This window comes from Beta vulgaris, chromosome 3 (genome assembly GCF_026745355.1).
Source record: "Beta vulgaris subsp. vulgaris cultivar EL10 chromosome 3, EL10.2, whole genome shotgun sequence".
Taxonomy (NCBI): domain Eukaryota; kingdom Viridiplantae; phylum Streptophyta; class Magnoliopsida; order Caryophyllales; family Amaranthaceae; genus Beta; species Beta vulgaris.
Genome location: NC_079204.1, coordinates 32,777,387 through 32,796,457, shown reverse-complemented (window position 1 = coordinate 32,796,457; position 19,071 = coordinate 32,777,387).

The window sequence follows — 19,071 nt, the reverse complement described above, 5'->3', positions numbered from 1 at the left end:
AAGGTGGAGGAGAAACAAATCTTATGACAAAGCGTCTGACTCAAATCGAAAAGCAGAACAAGCGCTTGATGAAGCTCATGTCCCAGCTCCCCGGAGCCCCAACACCAAGCATCGTGGAACACCCCGACGGCTACGCAGAGTCACCGTTCGTTGATAGGATCTCAAGAGTCGTGCTCCCCAAAAAGCTCAACCTGCCTACCTTAGCTGCTACTTACGATGGTTCAACCGATCCGGGCGACCACGTCGCGCAATACAAACAACGGATGTGGCAAGCGTCAATTCCCTGGCATTTGGTAGAGGCATGCATGTGCAAGTCGTTCGGAGCCACGCTCACCGGTCCCGCTCTCAAGTGGTTGGGATCTCTCAAGCCAGGGATCATTGGCAATTTCTCCACCCTCGTCAATAAGTTCTATGAGAAGTTTGAAGGCAGTCGCAGCCTGGAAAAGCAAACGAGCGATCTATATGGCGTCGTGCAGGGACCCAAAGAATCCGTTCGCGATTATTATAATCGCTTTAACAAAGAAATGATTAGCATTAAAAATCTTGATACTAAGACTGCTATTGAATGTTTCAGGAAAGGACTAATCTTGCGGTCAAAGCTATACAATCGTCTGACGAAGTACCCGTGCCAGACGTTCGAGGAAGTCAAGTCGCGAGCATTAGCACAGATGAGGCTGGAGGAAGACGACGCCATCCTCAACACCATATCCACCCGACGCGCCCCAGATACTCCCATTGATCGGAAGACCTTCGTCCCTAAGAAGAACAACTGGCGAAGTCACCCCTACAACCGTTCAAATCAGGTAAACAATGTTACTGACATTGTAGAAAGTGCAGGTAACAGCGCAAGGACGGAGTCGCTAACCTTCCCTGCTTTAGATTCCTACGGATTCTCCGTCGACGTCGGAGGGGTTGTGAATGCCTTAGCTAGAATCGGAGCGCCACTTCGTTGGCCGAAGAAGAACGACCGTCCGGAGGCGAAAAAGATCAGTCAAAATGGTGTTAGTTCCATCATGATCATGGTCATAAGACGAAGGAGTGCATTGCGTTGCGACGCGAAGTTGCGTTCATGCTCAATAAGGGGCATCTTAAGGACCTTCTGAGCGACAAAGGTAAAGCGTCCTTTGGAAAAAATACCGCGCAATCCGACCCTCCTACGTCGCCCACGCATGTAAAGGTAATTAACGTCATCTCTGGTGGATCTGATGTATGTGGACTAACGTATTCCGCAGCCAAAAGGCTAGCAAGAGAGGGTACCCCCTCGTCCGTCGTTTATAAATCTGGCAGGTCGGCCGAGGAGCGCAAGCTCGAAGCGATGGCAATAACCTTTGATGACGACAACGTCTGCGATGTGGAGCATCATGACGGATTAGTCATATCCCTGAGGCTAGCAAGAGAGGGTACCCCCTCGTCCGCCGTTTATAAATCTTGCAGGTCGGCCGAGGAGCGCAAGCTCGAAGCGATGGCAATAACCTTTGATGACGACGACGTCTGCGACGTGGAGAATCATGACGGATTAGTCATATCCCTGACTGTCAGCAACTGCCTGTTGAAGCGAGTGTTGGTCGATGGAGGCAGCTCAGCCAACATCATATTCAAAAGCGCCCTCGAAGGTATGGGTCTGTGTGATAAAGATATTACTAAAAAATCTACTGTTTTAGTAGGTTTCAGTTGAGAGACTCAACATACTGTCGGGGAGATCACGCTGCCAACGCTAGCAAAAGGTGACAACCTCCCAACCAGGTTCAACGTTGTGGATTGCCCGTCAGCGTACAACATCATTCTCGGTACCCCATGGATACATAAGATGAAGGCCGTCCCTTCAACCTATCATCAGTCACTGAAGTTTCCTACCAAATGGGGGGTCCAAGAAATAAAGGGCGAGCAGAAGTCTGCAAGGGAATGCTATAGTTCGTCGCTCAAGCCCCCAAAAGCAGCTATCTAGCAAATAAAGGATGGGTCAGCGCCCGACGCGCCCAGCGAGCAGGACGTGGATGAAGTGATGCTCGATCCATCCATCCCCGATCGCGTCGTTCGAATCGGAGTGACATTGTCACAAGAGATACGAGGTCAGTTAATTGACTTTTTGAAAGCTAACCAAGATTGTTTTGCTTGGTCCCATGAAGACATGACAGGTATCAGTCCTGACGTTATCACGCATAAACTCAACGTCAACCCGCTCACAAGCCTGTGAAGCAGAAAAGACGCAAGTTCGCTCCTGAAAGGAACCAAGTCATCAATGACGAGGTCCAGAAATTGATCGATACCGGAAAGATCCGCGAAGTAAAATACCCAGATTGGTTAGCTAACGTCGTGATGGTCAGCAAAAAGAACGGAAAGTGGAGAGTCTGCAACGACTTCATAGACCTAAATAAAGCATGTCATAAGGATCCATTTCCTCTTCCTCATATAGATGCAATGGTCGACGCGACGGCCGGTCACGAGATTTTAACGTTCATGGACGCGTATTCCGGGTACAATCAAATACTGATGCATCCTGACAACCAGGAAAAGACCGCGTTTGTCACTGATAAAGGTATATATTGTTACAAGGTTATGCCTTTTGGTTTGAAAAATGCAGGTGCCACGTATCAGCGACTAGTTAATCAAATGTTTAAAGATCAACTGGGTGACCCATGGAAGTGTACATCGATTAATGCTCGTCAAATCCAAGCAAGCAGGCGATCACATTCAACATCTGTCGGAGGCTTTCGACGTATTACGAAGGTATGGCATGAAATTAAATCCTACTAAGTGCACCTTTGGAGTGTCCGCAGGAAAATTTCTAGGGTACGTCGTGACGCAAGAGGAATTGAGGCCAGCCAAGATCAAATAAAAGCCATCATCAACATTCAGTCCCCATGAAGCGTCAAGGAAGTGCAAAAGTTGACCGGTCGCGTGGCCGCGTTAAATCGTTTCATATCCCGGTCATCTGAGAAGTGTCATATATTTTACGACGTCCTGAGAAAGAACAAGGGCTTTGAGTGGACGCAACAACATGAAGACGCGCTGCAAAAGCTAAAAAGCTATTTAGCGTCGCCGCCATTGCTGTCAAAGCCGAATATCGGGAAACGTTGCAGCTCTATCTCGCGGTAAGTAACGTGTCCGTCAGCGCTGTCCTGACGCGGGAAGCGGAGAGCCAGCAGCTACCAATTTACTATGTCAGTAAGTCTCTGCTAGACGCGGAGACCAGGTATTCTTCATTATAAAAACTCATTTTAGCCATAGTCGTAGCTGTTAAGAAACTTAGGCATTATTTCGAAACGCATACTGTATCGTTATGACTAATTATCCTATCAAGTCTGTCTTGCGACATCCGGAATTGACAGGTCGCATGAGCAAGTGGGCAATAGCACTCAGCGCGTACGACATCCAGTTTCATCCAAGGACTGCTGTCAAGTCACAAGCTTTGGCAGATTTTGTGGCAGACTTTAGCCCAGAGCTAGAAAAGCTCGCAGACGACGAAGTCGCAAGGATTAACCAAGTGAACGACGACTATTGGATATTGTTCGTTGATGGATCTTCTAATTTTCGTGGTGCAGGTCTAGGCATTGTGCTAAAGTCACCACAGGGGGGCAAGATAGTACGAGCCATTTGCTGTGAATTTAGAGCGACGAATAACGAAGCCGAGTACGAGGCGCTCATAACCGGAATTACGTTAGCAGAAGACATTGGAGCGAAAGCATTGAAAGTCTTCAGCGATTCACTACTGATAGTCAGCCAAGTCAAAGGCGAATTCACCGCAAAAGACTCTAAAATGGCCATGTATTTGGAAATAGCTCAGAGTAAAAGTAAAGTGTTTAATTCGTTTGATATTTTGCAGATACCTAGGGATCAAAATACACAAGCGGATGCATTGGCCAACCTCGGATCTTCTTTCAGGGACGTTTCGTTTACGTCCGTCCCTATTGTTCACTTGGCAAACCCTGCTATCGCTAGGAGTATTGGAGACGCTGTCGCAACCGCGACCGATCAGCCTCGAGACAGTCGTGGGGTCGTTAATAATGTCGACAACCCCGCATCAGGAAGCGACCCTGACGATGAGGAAGTAAGTGTCAGTTGGACAAAAACATTTTATGATTTTCTTGCTAACGATGTACTCCCAACAGATAAGGCGAAAGCACGCAGAATTCGATTGAAGGCATCGCGATACGTCCTCATTCAGGGAGTACTCTTCAAACGGTCTGCCGCAGGCCCCTACCTACGTTGTTTGGAAAAGGAGAGTGGGGGCAAGTCCTGAAGGACATGCATGACGGCACCTGTGGAATCATTCAGGAGGGCGCAGCTTGTCTAATAGAGTATTGCGCATGGGCTATTATTGGCCAACAATGAGGAAGGAGCAATAAGGTATGTCGCCAAATGTGATATGTCAACGACATGCAGGTATGACGCACAAACCTTGTGAACCTTTGCATCCTACTCTAACACCTTGGCCTTTCATAAAGTGGGGCATGGACATAGTTGGTAAGTTACCTCCAGCCCCAGGACAGAAGGTCTTTATGTTGGCACTAACTGACTATTTTTCTAAGTGGATTGAGGCAGGTTCTTTTCAACATGTACGTGATAAGGAAGTGATTTCCTTTATATATACTAACATCATTTGCAGATTTGGCGTCCCGTCCGAGATAGTATGCGACAACGGGTCACAGTTCATTAGCAACGAAACAAGACGCTTCTGCGATGAGTTGGGCATAGCGTTGCTAACGTCAACGCCAAGATACCCGCAAAGCCAATGGACAGGATGAATCCAGCAACAAAACGATCATTGACTCTTTGGTTAACGAGGAGCTTCAACAAGAACGTCCAAACCCTGCTATCGCCAAGATACCCGCAGTTCATTAGCAACAAAACAAGACGCTGCAGCCTAGCGACGGAGCGATGGAAGCGCGACGAGTTGATTAACGACCTAGATACCATTGAGGAATTGCGCGACGTAGTGCTGGTGCGCATGGCAGCACAGCAGCAAATAGTAGCGAGGAGCTTCAACAAGAACGTCCAAGCCAAGTCCTTCGTCGAAGGAGATTGGGTCCTAAGGAAAGTGTTCCAAAACACACAAGAGGCTAACGTTGCCAAGCTAGGCCAGAAGTGGGAAGACCATACCAAATCAGTAAAGTAGTAGGCCATGGGGCCTACCAATTGGTCCGACATGACGGAAGCCCCGTACCTCGCAGCTGGAATGCCACGCACCTCAAACGATACTACTTTTAAAATCCAAGTGGCGAGCTTTGTTTTTATTTTCAGTCTAAAAAAAAAAAAAACATATCTTATACATAGAGAAGTAGATTGGTTGGTAATGTTATAACTAGGTCGCTAGGTGTTAGCGACCATAGTGTTCTCACACTGGGTACTTGTTGAAGTTGCAGGCAAATTGTCCCCATTCAACTCATGAACGTCCGACGATTTCCACCATTGCCTCAGCCGACGCAACGACAGGGGCACAGTCATTTTAAAATCATAGCCATTGGTGACATTTCAGCCATCCCCCTGACGGGCACATGTGTTTTATGTATTTCCTATGTGTATTCTAAAAAGTCGTTTAATCCAAACGGCACGTCTGAACGAGCAATGACGACTTTCAAAAAGTCCAAATGATACGTCCGCATGACTAATTATGACTCTTATTAAGTCCAAACGATACGTCCGAACGACCGAAGATGGCCTATTGGCGCCTGGCTAACCTCTAGAAACGTCATAATAACGACAGGACAATGCATGTACACACAGCAGAGACATAAGTTATCATGTTAAAAACTCAAAAGCAACGAAGTAATGTCACCCCCATAGGCGACCCAAAAAGTACGACGATAGAAATTTTAAAAAGTTATGGTCACCCCATAGGTGACCCAAAAGTATTATACAAACAGTCACTCCCTTGAGTGACTTAAAACATAGTTTGATTAAAAAAGTTTAAACGATAAGAGGCATGAATAAGGGATAGGAGATTAAACGTCAGGACCTTCTCAGCTTCCTTCTCCTCTAACGCTTCAGCTGGCAAGACAGTGGCTCGGGCTTCCTTCTCAGTCTCAGGGTCAGGGGGCACATCTGACGCTATGAACCCAGCACAAGACGGGGAGTTTTCATCAACCTTTGATGAAGAATCCGCCGTCGCAGCTAAGTCCTCCTCATCCATAAGATCTTTCATTGATCCCATGAATTGGATGTATAGGTCGATGTCCTTTTCCGGCGTCCATGATGCTGTCTTCTTCATCAGGAACTGGTACATCAGCTTCGCCCTGACCCTAGTCGTCACCTCAGCCTCGAGCATGTCCATCTCGTTCTTCTGTGCATCGACGCTCGCTTGGAACGTCAAGATCTCATGACGAGAAGACTCCTCCAACCTAGTCGCCCTCTGCCTTATCTCTTCTAGCTCCTCCCCATTCTTCTACAAAGACTTTTTCATGTCTTCCATGGCCTTCTTGCAGGACTCCACCTCGTCGCTTTGGACTTCGCGTCCAACTCAGCCTTTCCATTCTCTCTTCTTATGTAGTACCTTTCAGCAAGAGAGATCTCCCTCTTAGCCATCAAGAGATTTGAGAAGACTGCACAAAAAATATATGATACGCGTCATTTAGAGAGTCACAAATTATTTCATAAAAAGCATAATGTTTAAAAAGAATCTGGAAGTTTAACCTAAAATGAGTTCAGCCCATCCGACATCATGCAGGAGAGTATGTTCCTTGATCCTTTCCATTGCGCTAGGAGAGAACTGTCTGCTTAGGCCATATGGCGTTCCAACGACATGAAGTCACTTGGTGGTCATAGAGTAGAACCGGGGCCAGGAAATTAGTTTTGCGCGTCTTGGACGCGACGTCGTGTTCATCGTCCAAATGGACGACGACCGTCGTGTCCTTCTTCGCTGACGCTGACGATAGGGACGTCGCGTCAGCAGAAGATTCCCTCTACGTTTGCGCGCATCTCAGCTAGACCTGACCGTCCAAGCTCCCCTAGGACGCGACTTGATGAACCTGTCCAAGAGTACCAGAGTTAGTAACGCAAGGACTTCCTTAGAAAATCCTACTTAAAAATAAAAGAGAGGTGGACTAACCAGATGCCATAGATGAACAACTCTCTTGAGAAGCAAAAAGAACCCTTCTGAACTGCCTGTCGTCCTCCGACACCTTCAGAAACTTGTCACAGAGACTCTGAGACTCGTCGCGATGAGATAATAGTTTTGGATTAAGACCTGCAGTAGAAACGATGTAAGAATGGTGTTAACGACACGTCGCGAAAAACTGGAAATAAACACACCTTCGGTATTCCAGCCACCACCAGAGACGCCCCGGCTTCCCCTAGCGACGACCTCTTCACAAAAACAAACCTGTTCTTCCAACCCCTGTCGTTTGATTGAATTCCCCCACCAGAGGTTCTAACCTCGCTTTTGCATGTAGGGCTATCCTATTTTTTGCTTTAACCCTAATTTCTAGTGCAACAGTAGGTCGTGAAGGGTGAAGGCCTCTTCCCATGACGCTGTCACCCTGTCGATGACACTAAGAATCCTCCAGACTTGGGGCATAATTTGCCCAGGACTGATCTGGTAAATCTGCATCAAGTCCCTTGCCAGGGGGGTGAAGGGAAGCCTAAGACCTATTTTGAAAGGGTATTCATAAAGCACTACCCATTTTTGGGGACACGTCTCTGGGGGTTCGTCAGGTTCGGCATTCCTAATGACAGTACTCTCAGGCAAATTTCCTAAGTCTAAAAACCTTAAAAGGTCCTCTTCTGACATCGTTGACAGTTCGTCCTCATTTTCTACCCTTAATTCTACAGCTTTCTCTTTTCTTTCGACTTTCTTTTTTTTCACAAAAATCCTAATGCTGCGTCTACTCGGAGCCATGAGAACGGTAGAAGAAGAGAAAATAGAGCGAATCAAAGGAAAAAAAAGGAAGAAAGTGCGAAATTACCTGGTGTCAGCGATCGATTTTCCGGCGGAGAGAATAAAGAGAGTTAAGGAAGCTGCCTTACTTAAAGAGAGAGAAAGATTTGATGAAATTGGAAGTGATGATTGAGTTGTTTAAAAACCGCCTTAGTTATTTATGCCAACTAAAAGTAATCATGACAATGGGACCAACGGTTATAATTAAAACGGCATTTTAAACAAAAAACTACCTTTTTGCAGTTGGCGACTCTTGAACTGCCAAAGATAAACCGCTCGAAGGATTTCCTTTCCTTCCTTATGTTCCCTTCGGAATTTTTTCTAAAAACTGACAAGTGCAAAGATTTAGCTTATGATTTTTTGATCTCCTAATGATTTAGACAAAGCTTCTTTGTTAATTTAAGGAAATGGGCTTTGCGTTACCCCAATTTCAACAATTGGGGGCAAACTATTATGGCTGAATTTTTTACAGGTTGACATTGACGCAAGGACGCGATGACTCGATGACATGACGACTATGGCACAGTGCGAAGAAATTCAGACCGAAGACGTAGCAGGCAACGTGGAATTTGAAGCTAGAGCATTAAATAAGTAACGGTCCGGCTAAATAAGGAAGAGTTTAACAAGCCATAAATTCAGCCGTTGAGGAGCGTGAGTCAAGATTGGGCCATAAGTGAAGGAGATCGCCGTGATTTAAGCATGGAAATCAATGTAATAATGAGTAGATTTATTATTGTATTCGTTGGGAAAAAGCCAAAGAAAGAGAAGGCATATAAAAGAGAGAGAGAGGTCATTTTCATGTTTTTTACGCAACATTGTGAGAAAGACACTAGGGTGAACTAAGCATTCTTGTAAACGACACTCAGTCACGAAGAAAGATAGTGAACGATATTAGTTTGGTGGATCTCCAACCACCCACGGTTTTTTACCCATCTTCATTGGGGTTTTCCGCGTCACCATTTTTGTGTGTTCATCCCCTTTGACTCCCCTTTGCATTCTTTAGTCGCATCGACTTTAACACTATCTAGTTGACACGTCCCACAAACTTCAATTTCATCGTTAGTGATAAATTTTAGCATAAACAATACCTTATGGTGAAAGCGTTGAACATAAGTGGAGTATTGAGTGTCAGGCAAAAGACGAGCCTATTTAATTTAAAATGTTTTTAGGAAACCATCCTCCACAATCATCTCATGAAACTACTTTTTCACCACTTTCAGATGCTTATCATACTGATAACTCATCTTCCAGCCCACCTACCTTACATACTCAATCAGAAGATTATGATACTGAGGAAATTGAATGTGAACCTTTATCTAACTACATTTGCATAAAAGTCATTATTTCTGATATTGAATTTGACAATGATGAATCACTTGATATGACTGAAACATTTATAAAACGCATGGAATAATCTATTATAATTAATACTGGTGTAAAAAATGTTGTAAAAGAAGTGAAAATAGGTTCATCCTTCTCCCGAACTAAACAGTCTGTATTTATTACATTATTAAAAGAATATGTAGATGTGTTTGCTTGGTATTATGCGGATATGCCTAGTGTTAATAGAGAAATTTCGGAACATCGCATTCTGTTGCATCCTGAAAACAAGCCTAAGCAGCAAAAACTCCATTAAATGAAACCAGAGGTCAATCTGAAAGTAAAAGAAAAAATACATAAACAACTTGATGCCAAATTCATCCAGGCAGTGAAGCATCCAAGTTGGCTTGCCAAAATAAGATGGAAGAGTTCGGGTATGCATTGATTTTTGTGATTTGAATGTTGCATCACCAAAAGATTGATTTCCTCACCCATATTGATGTCAAGAAGATATGACAAACACGTCTTTCATCAATCCTTGGGGCACTTTCTATTACAGAGTTATGCCTTTTGGTCACAAGAATGCATGAGCCATATATCAAAGGGATACGACCACTATACTTCATGACCTCATCCACGACATTGTGGAAGTTTATGTAGATGACATGATCGTGAAAAGTGAAGATCGTGAGGGGCATATTCTCGCATTAAGTCCTTCTTTGAAATCAGAAAGTACAATCTAAGGCTAAATCCTCAAAAGTCTGTGGTTGCCGTCACTTCGGGGAAATTGTTGGGATTATTGTCAGCCAAGACGACATCAAAGTGGACTCTAAAAGTTGAAGGCCATTCAAGATTTACCTACTCCAAAAACAGAAAAAAAAAATAAGAGGATTTCCCAGCATAATTCAATACATCAACAGCTTCATCTCACACATCACTAGATGTGAACCTAAATTTAAGCTGCTCAAAAAAAGGCATCCTATGAGTAGAATGAGAAGTGTCAGGAAGCTTTTGATTCCATGAAAGAGCCATAAACTTCCATGAAAGAGAACCCTTGATTTTGTACCTCACTATCACAGAAACAACTATGGGAGCTCTGTTAGCCCAGTATCAAGAGGGAACAAAAAACAAAGTTACTATTTACTATCTCAGCAAGAAAATCCTTGAGTATGAGACAAGATATACCCCACTGAAAAAAGCATGTGTCTCTTTGGTACATGCCACAAAGAAGTTGAGGCATCACCTTCAAGCTCATACCTCTTATTAAATCTTGAGGCTTAATCAAATCAAGTACCTGTTCCAGAAGCACATTCTTACCGAAAGATTGACAAGATGGCATGCTATGCTTTATGAGTTTTTGATATTCAATGTGCCAGCCATAAATTTATTAAGGGAAAAGCCATATATGAAACTCTAGCAGAAGGACCAGCGTCGGGAGATGAATATGAGGATGCATTCCCTGATGAGTACTTATTATTCATTGACACGTGTACTTTGATGTAGCTTCTAATAGGAGAGGTAATCGAGCAGGGGTTTTGTTAATAGATCATGAATGAGTCCATTTTCAGTCAAGTTGGATTTCCCAACAACAAATAATACAGCTAAGTATGAAGCATGTATATATGGAGTAAAAGTTTCTCTGGTATCAAGGACAAGACATCTCAAAATGTATAGGGATTATAATCTCATCATATCTCAAATAATAGGGATTTGGAGAGTTAGAGATGAGAGACTACAGTTGTACACATAGTATCTTCAAGAGTTGATCCCTTATTTAGATGACATCAGCTTCAAGCACCTTCCTTGAGAACACAATAGTTATACTGATGCTTTAGCTAACTCGTTGTCAATTTGACATGGGAGAATGGTACAAAGATCCAGTCAGTTTTGATTGAAGAAAGGAAGGGGCCAATAGTGATAGTAGCTCAAATTGTTTCCACACTAGCTCAACAAGAAGATGATGATGCATGGTATAAAGATATTAAGAACTTTCTAGAAACTATGCAATATGCAGAGGGAAGTGGCAAAAGGATCTTATAACCATCATAAGGCTAGCTGCTCATTTTGCCATATTAAAAGGTGGAGTATATTACACAAGGTTCGATGCTACTACAACTCTACGTGAATGATAGTTAAAAGCAAGCCATCATGGTAAGGAGTTCATGAAGGTGAACGTGGATCCCATATGAATGGAAATATGTTGGCTCATAAAATTTGGGAGTAGGTTTCTATTGGAGTACCCTAGAAGATGATTGCATTAGCTTTGTCCGCGCTTGCAAACAATGCCAGATATTTGCTAACCTCAATCATATGCCACATGTGTCACTACACAATATGACCTTTCCTTGGCCATTTTTGAGTAGGGACATAGAAATAATTGGAAAAATTTATCCAAGGGGTTCAAATTGGCATCAGTATAATCTTGTAGCAATTAATTATTTTTCGAAGTGGGTTGAAGGTGCATCATTTTCAAAGGTAGGGGTAAAGCAAGTCTCAAAATTTTTGTGATTAGCAATATTATCTGGCGGTTATGGCATACCGTTTGAAATCATATATGATAATGGATCACATTTCGAGGGTCATCTGAAGAAAACTCTTGCAAAGTATGCAATCAAGCATCATTAGTCCTCACCTTATCATCCCAAACCAATGGAGTAGCGGAAGCAACCAATAAGATAATCAAGACTATTATTGCCAAGATGACTAAGAAGACTAGGCAATGGCATGAAAAACTACCATATGCCCTTTGGGGATATTGAATATCAGTCAGAACTCCGACAGGGATAACCCCGTATTCTTTGGTTGACGGGATGGAGCTAGTCCTACTAGTTGAGGTGGAGATACAATCTCTCGAGGTCTTAGTAGAGTGAAATATGACAGTTTAAAGTCGTATCACCTAATCAAAAATAACCTGAAGTCCAGGCCACTAACTAGTAGCCAAGGAAGTCAGGATCGAATCCACAGGGAGAAAGTTATATTATTATCTCTGAACTCTAATATTATACTAAAAAAATCAGATGAATATGGTTGTGTTACTAAACTAAGCAAATAACAGAACTAAACAAGAAGGTATAAATCGATTAATAAAATACTATAATCATGGATCATTATGCATACAATTCGGGAAATCGGGGACGAATAACAACTACCTAATAAGTCAAACTGTCTAGGGCACATGTAACTTCTCTCGAACATTACCTCCCTTATAGATCACCCAGCTGCTCTCGCATGGTCAATGGGTGCCTACTGATTGAAAGCCTATACGGTATCTCTCCTCTCGAAGTAGATTCAGTATTGCAATAATAGAAATACAAATCAGGCCTAACTTATAAATCTAGCATAAATATTCAACTACATGAAACAATTGAAATACAAGGCAATCAGACTAATCTACCAATCCCTCATTGTATACATAGATCCCCACAATCCTGAAAATAAAACTACTCACTCATAATTATGAAAATAACAAAATTAATATAAAATCTCATACTCTGAAATATTGTAAATAACTAAGAAAAGAATCTAATGAACAATAGAGGAAGTAATAAAGAAAGATTACCGAATTATATTGAACTTGTGAATAAGAAAAAGGTTCGATCTTGAATTGAAATAAAAAAGCACTAAATTAGGGTTTTTAAATCACTCTCTCGAGAAAACTAATATTAAAAACTAAGATGTCTTCTAGAAATTCTTATTTTGCTATTTATACAAGCCCTAAAACCAATAGGAAAAAGTCTCAAAAATCAGTCTGGGATTTATTAAAAAGCGCGTGGCGCGTCGTTGCCCGATCGCCCAAAGGACGCCCGAGCTAATCGGGCTTCAAAGTATAGAAAACAGCTAAAAATCACAGGCGCCCAACACTAGTACAGAAAAGGCAATTTGCATCGGATGTGAGGCGTCTATTTGCGTCGGACTCTGGTGCGACGCCAAAGCCCTCGACGCAAATGACTCAGAAACGATCTGCGTCGTATGAGGAAACGACGCAAATGGTTTAGCTATTTGCGTCGCACTCGTATACGGTGCGACGCAGATGGCTATCCCAGCCCAATTACAGAGTAACGCAGAGGGTAATGTGCGTCGCACATAGCCTAAGGTGCGACGCACATTAGTGATTTGCGTCGCATCTCGGACTATGTGCGACGCAAATTAATATTTTAATAAAAAAAAATTTTTTTTTTTTTTGACAAAGGGTAAAAAAAAAAACGAGGTTAGCTTTGCTCTTATGACAAGATTGTACAGTAGAAGATTGAGAGAATATCTCCTTAAAAAACCCAGAAACAAATGACAAAAATTCAAAAAAAAAAAATCAGATCTAACACAAAATATACTGCAACTGAAATCGATTCTCGAACATACAGTAGAATATTGAGAGAATATCTCCTTAAAAAACCCAGAAACGAAATGACAAAAATTCAACAAAAAAAATCAGATCTAACACAAAATATAGCAAAAACAAATAAAATACAATAAACAAGATACAACAAAAAATACGAGATCTAACAAGGGTACAATTGTCTTGCGTCGATTAAGAAACGAAAAAAATCTAACAAATATCAAAAATGGAAAATTCAGATCTAACATAAAAAAACGAAATTAAAAAATTAAACCTTAAAAAAACAAGATCTAACCGACACAAATTTCACTAAATATATTTTTTAAAAAAATACAAATCGCCAAAAACCTTGTTCTTCTTCAAATCTCGTTCTTCAAATCTCGTTCTTCAATCTCTTTCTTCAAATCTCGTTCTTCAAATCGCGTTCTTCAAATCGCCAAAACGAAATCTAAGCAGAGAATGATCTAAGCACGAAATCTAATAAAACGAAATCTTCAAAAAAACCAGAATGAAGACGCAGAGAAATCTAAGCACGAAAATCGTGCTGAGAATGAAATCAAAACGAAAAAGATGCTTGAGTGATGCGGCTGAGAATGTTATTGTGCTGAGAGATGCGGCTGAGAATCAAAACGGAAATCGAACCCTTCTTAGTTGGATGAATAACATACAATTATAAAAAGAGCCTTCGAAATCCACAATAAGTAATGCTTTTTAGGAACACAAATAATGGTTGATTATACTTCATCTACAGTATCGCCAATTTTTTAGCGTGCTTTTTACAGTATCACACCAAATGAATATGATTATGTAATCTACTACTTGTGTTTATGGAGAGAGAGGGAAAACTGAAACCCTTGGAGAGAGAGTGTGTTTGAGAGATGCGGCTGGGAAATGTGTGAGGAGAGAGGCACGAGAGTTTTAGGAGTTTTAGGGTTTGAGGAGAGAGGCGCGAGAGAGAGGGGAGTTTTAGGAGTTTTAGGGTTTGAGGAGTGAGGCGCGGTGAGTAGTTAGGTTAAATATTTGGATGGGCCGCAAATTTGCGTCGGATGGGCCATGAGGTCCGACGCAATTTGGTCTTTTGCAACGCACACAACTACGATGCGACGCAGATAGTGAAAATCATTTGTGTCGTATGGGCCACGTGGTCCGACGCACATTAAGCTTTTGCAACGCACCTTTGGTCGATGCGACGCAGATAGCTTATCCTGGTGCTCGTTTACACATGATGTGCGTCGCACTCTACTTCATGTGCGACGCAAATAGGGTTTTTGCGTCATTTCCGTTTCAGTGCGACGCAAATCAGGGGACGCAAATCGTCGTTTTTCTACTAGTGCAATGTCGTCGGGCCGCCTAAAAACTCGGTAGATGTGCAGTAGGTCTTTCATGGGCGCTCGATGTTGTCGGGCCAAACCGCCTAATCGAGAGTCAACAATGAATTACGACTGGGCTTCAATGGCCGATCGGGCCCGCAACAAAAATCATTATTTCTCTTCTGCGCCCGATTGGGCTATACCGCCCGATTCTATCGGGCCAAGCATCCTTTACTCGTTTCTTGGCTCAAGAGCCAAATCTTTGGCTCTTCTTTTGGTCAAGGTTCAGGAAAGCGTCCTCAGGTTCTCGAAAATCAGGGTCGAGCCTCTCTAATCCAATGTAGCGGTCATATAACAGATAGAAAGTAGGAAATAGTTCCCTAAAACCTGTAATGCAACACAAAACAGCAAACCACAACTCGATGGAGAGTGTTAGTACAAATTGGCTCCTAAGAGCACCATAAGCATCACTTTTAGCATATAAGGGGGGGGGGGGGGGAACTCTTGTATAAAATCATAAGAACAAAATCTCATAATACCAATGGTAGAAAAATCTTTATGATGAGCTTGCATTCACAGATGAGCGCCGACAACTTTTTTTGCAAAACTTTTAATTTTATCAGCAAAGAATTGCTCGTGTAATCAACAAAAAGGTTCGAGATAAAGACATTGAAGAAGGCTATCTGGTTTTAAAGGAAAATAGAGTCCCGTTGCATGATCCTCGGGGAAAATTCAAATCTAACTGGTCTAGGCTGTTATTAGTCAAGCATGTCACTATGGCTAGAGCAGTAAAATGAATTGATATTGAAGGGAATGAATTCACCCATTTCACTAATCTTGATCAGTTGAAGAAATACTATGCTTAAGCATTAGACTAATTCTAATTGTTAGGGTCAAATAACCAAGCATTTTATGAAATTTGTACCTATCTGGTTATTCATAATAAATATGTCATGTATTCTTAAATATTCATAGATTGTATGCAAAAAAAGAAGGAAAGAAATTAAATGAAAAAAAGGAAAAAAGTGGAAAAAAGGAGAAAAAGAAAAATGATGAAGCACGAAAGGATATTTTCATTTGTTAAAATTTTATACATTATGCTTTCATGTGTCATATAATTGATTAATTATGATTTACATGTCATATTTAATGTTGAAGTATGCACATGTTTCGAATTGTGTTCACATTAAATTTCTGACAAACAGATCATTCTTGCAAACAGATATTTATTCTTCCCAACTAGGGCACTTCATTTCATACAAAAAAGAATAAAGCCTCTATGTCCTAGAAACTTAGGAAAAAGTACACCATAGGAAATAAACATGATATTTTTTCTCAAACTCTCTTCGTCTTCATGGTAGGCCTGTCTGAACCCTTGCATGACCAATATCATCCAGAAGCCATTGAAGGTAGTCATTATAAATCGCCGAAAACAAAGGTTTAATAGTGCTCATATAGGTCTAACCCCTGCCATATAGTGGGCATTTTCTCTAGCAATACTATTGTTGGTATAAAGAATTGTCAAATACCAAATTGAAAGGTTGTAGACACCAAATTTTGAACCCTTTTTCAGATAAATAAATATTTTGAAAATAAATTAAAATAACGAAAATCATCATGCATCATGGAGTCCACACCATGTCAAATGCATGTTACGTCTCGAAATGTGAGTTTCATTCCGTCGTGTGGTTTTCCGTTTAGAAATATAATTTTTCGAAAATCGTAGTCAACGACTACCACCACCATTTTCAATAAAATGATTTGTTGATGAATCATGTTCGCCTTTGATAATCTGACGAATGTTCGCTAATTATTTCAAGTTAGGTTTACGAAAATCTGAAAAAACGAGTCGCGATTGGGCGCCGGAATTTCAATTGTCTTTCCAAACTGACGGGAATGTGTTTTCTTTATGGTCAAGTCAATGTTCATTGAATAAAGAATAAGAATATATTCTTTATCCACTAATCACATCTGTTATCCATTAGTTAGAGAATAAGAATCATGAAAAGAAGTGAGAATAAAAATCAAATCCCATGTCCATTAGTTTTTTTCGCAAAATTCGAGTGTGCCAGACGCAAAGCCTTGTGCCTAATGCACGGCGTCATGCTTAGCGTAGGCTCCTTCGTTTGGCGCAGTGTTATGATCATTTTTTTTTGCAAGTTTTTCGATGCATTTTTTACGTATTAAGGTGTAAAGAATACGAATATTTTCTGAAATCTGATTTTGCCTTATTTATGAGAAAATCCAAAAAGAATAAGAATATTTGTGTTTACAAAGAGATGTGATGATGTCATTAGGGTGAGGTCATTAGAGTGGTGTCATTAGGGTGATTAAGGATGAGAAAAATCAGATTTTTTGGGTTAAAAATCTAATTTTCTAGTTCTTTGAAACCTTAGTTCATCTCCCTCACTTCTCTATTAATACCGTCCTTCTTTTACTTTAAAATCAAGTTGAGAAAAATCAACTTAATTTCATAACTTCTCTCAATACTACTCTCATCTTCTCTGATCCCTTCCTCTAAAAATCACATTCAAGAAAAAGAAAGTAAAAGTTACAAAAGTAATTAGTAAGTAAAGAAGTTCATCAAAAGAAAAAAAAAACACAAAAAAGAGTTGAAATTAGTAATTAAGTAAACTTAGAAACTCACTTAGAAATCAAGAAAATCACAAAAAAGGTTGAAAAATTTACAACAAGAAAGTGCATCATTGAGCTAGCAAGGTAAAGAGTAAGGTTTTGTTGTTTTTTTGATTATTTCCTCAATCATCTACTATCTTTCTCCATGTTTTTTTTATCATTTTTTTTTAAATTTTTGGAGTGATTTGGGAATGAGTAAGTCCTAATAGGTTCCCAACCTTAAATCACCCCACCTAGAATTGTAATACCCCGAACTTTAATATCATTTTATTAGATACTAATTATGTGTATTAGCTTAATTACATCCTAAATCTTTCCTAAATAATTATGGTTAAGATTATTTTCTAAGGTAATCATATTTACCTTAGTATTACAAAAAGTATATTTATTATATATGAGAAACGATTTTATAATATAGTTTATGGATTTAATAAGAAAACTTTTTTACTATATGATTTTGAGTTGATATTTTGAAGTCCAAATTAATCTAACACTTATAAAAGAATCAAAGTTTGACATATTATTTTCTCACCAAAAGAAAACAAGAAAAACAAAGAATGAGGTATGAAGAAAGCTGATGTTCAGCTTCCCCAAACCGACAAACACCCGACCACCCTCTTCTTTCTCCTACCTTCTCTCTGACTTGTCTCCTGACCTTGCTCCCCAAGGTGTTGAACCACCATGACGCGTGCCAGCCAGGCCCGACATGATTTGGGCCTCGCCCGTTGTCCATTATGTGGGCCGCGGGCCTGTCACGGTCAAGAACTTTTATTTCCGGCCCACACCGGCATGAGCCCGCGTGGGCCGACCCGCGGGCCGAACACTTCTTTCCTTTGTTTTTTAGCTCAAAACTGTCAAAAATAATATAAAACATGGGCCAGGCCCGCAAGAAGCAGGAGCCTGACCCGTGGACAACTTTTTAGAATTTAAAGCTCAACCCGACCTGCCATTCACCCAAGCCCGTGAACAGGCTCGACCCGGCCCATACCCACCTCTAACCACCAATCACCATGTAAACCACCTCTAGTTTGTCCCTTTAATTAGCTCCCTCTATAAAAATCCCATTGAATTGAGCTGAAATTCATCCCCAAAATCACAAAAAAAAAAAAAATCAAACAAGTTTCTTCCTTATTTTTGTCTCTCGTCACTTTTCTCCCAGTTCGTTGTGTTGCCTGTTCGCCGGCAATACTGCATAGTGCTTCTGTCACAACCACCCAGCTTCCCAGCCTCTCTGGTGCTCCACCGCTCCAAGCTCGAGTTCTATTTCCTCTGCTCTCTCTCTCCTCTGCTTCGTTCGCTAATTTTCTCGTTGTTGCACTAATCTTGAGGACGGACGAACGCCTCTGCCTACCTGCACTTCCGCCGCCATGCTGGTGCTCCGCCACACCACCGGGATTCGTTGTTCGGTTTCGCCGGAGCTCCGAGCTCCCTTGTCATGCATTTTCATCAAGTTGTTATTCATCACCAAAAAATGTGTTTTCATAAATAATTCAAGTAAAGTTGTGCATAAACGTCTCCATAAAAAAGTGATGATGTAATTATAATCAGTTTTAATTTCATGCTTTATTTCATTTTTCGTCTGAATCATATAAATAGTTTTT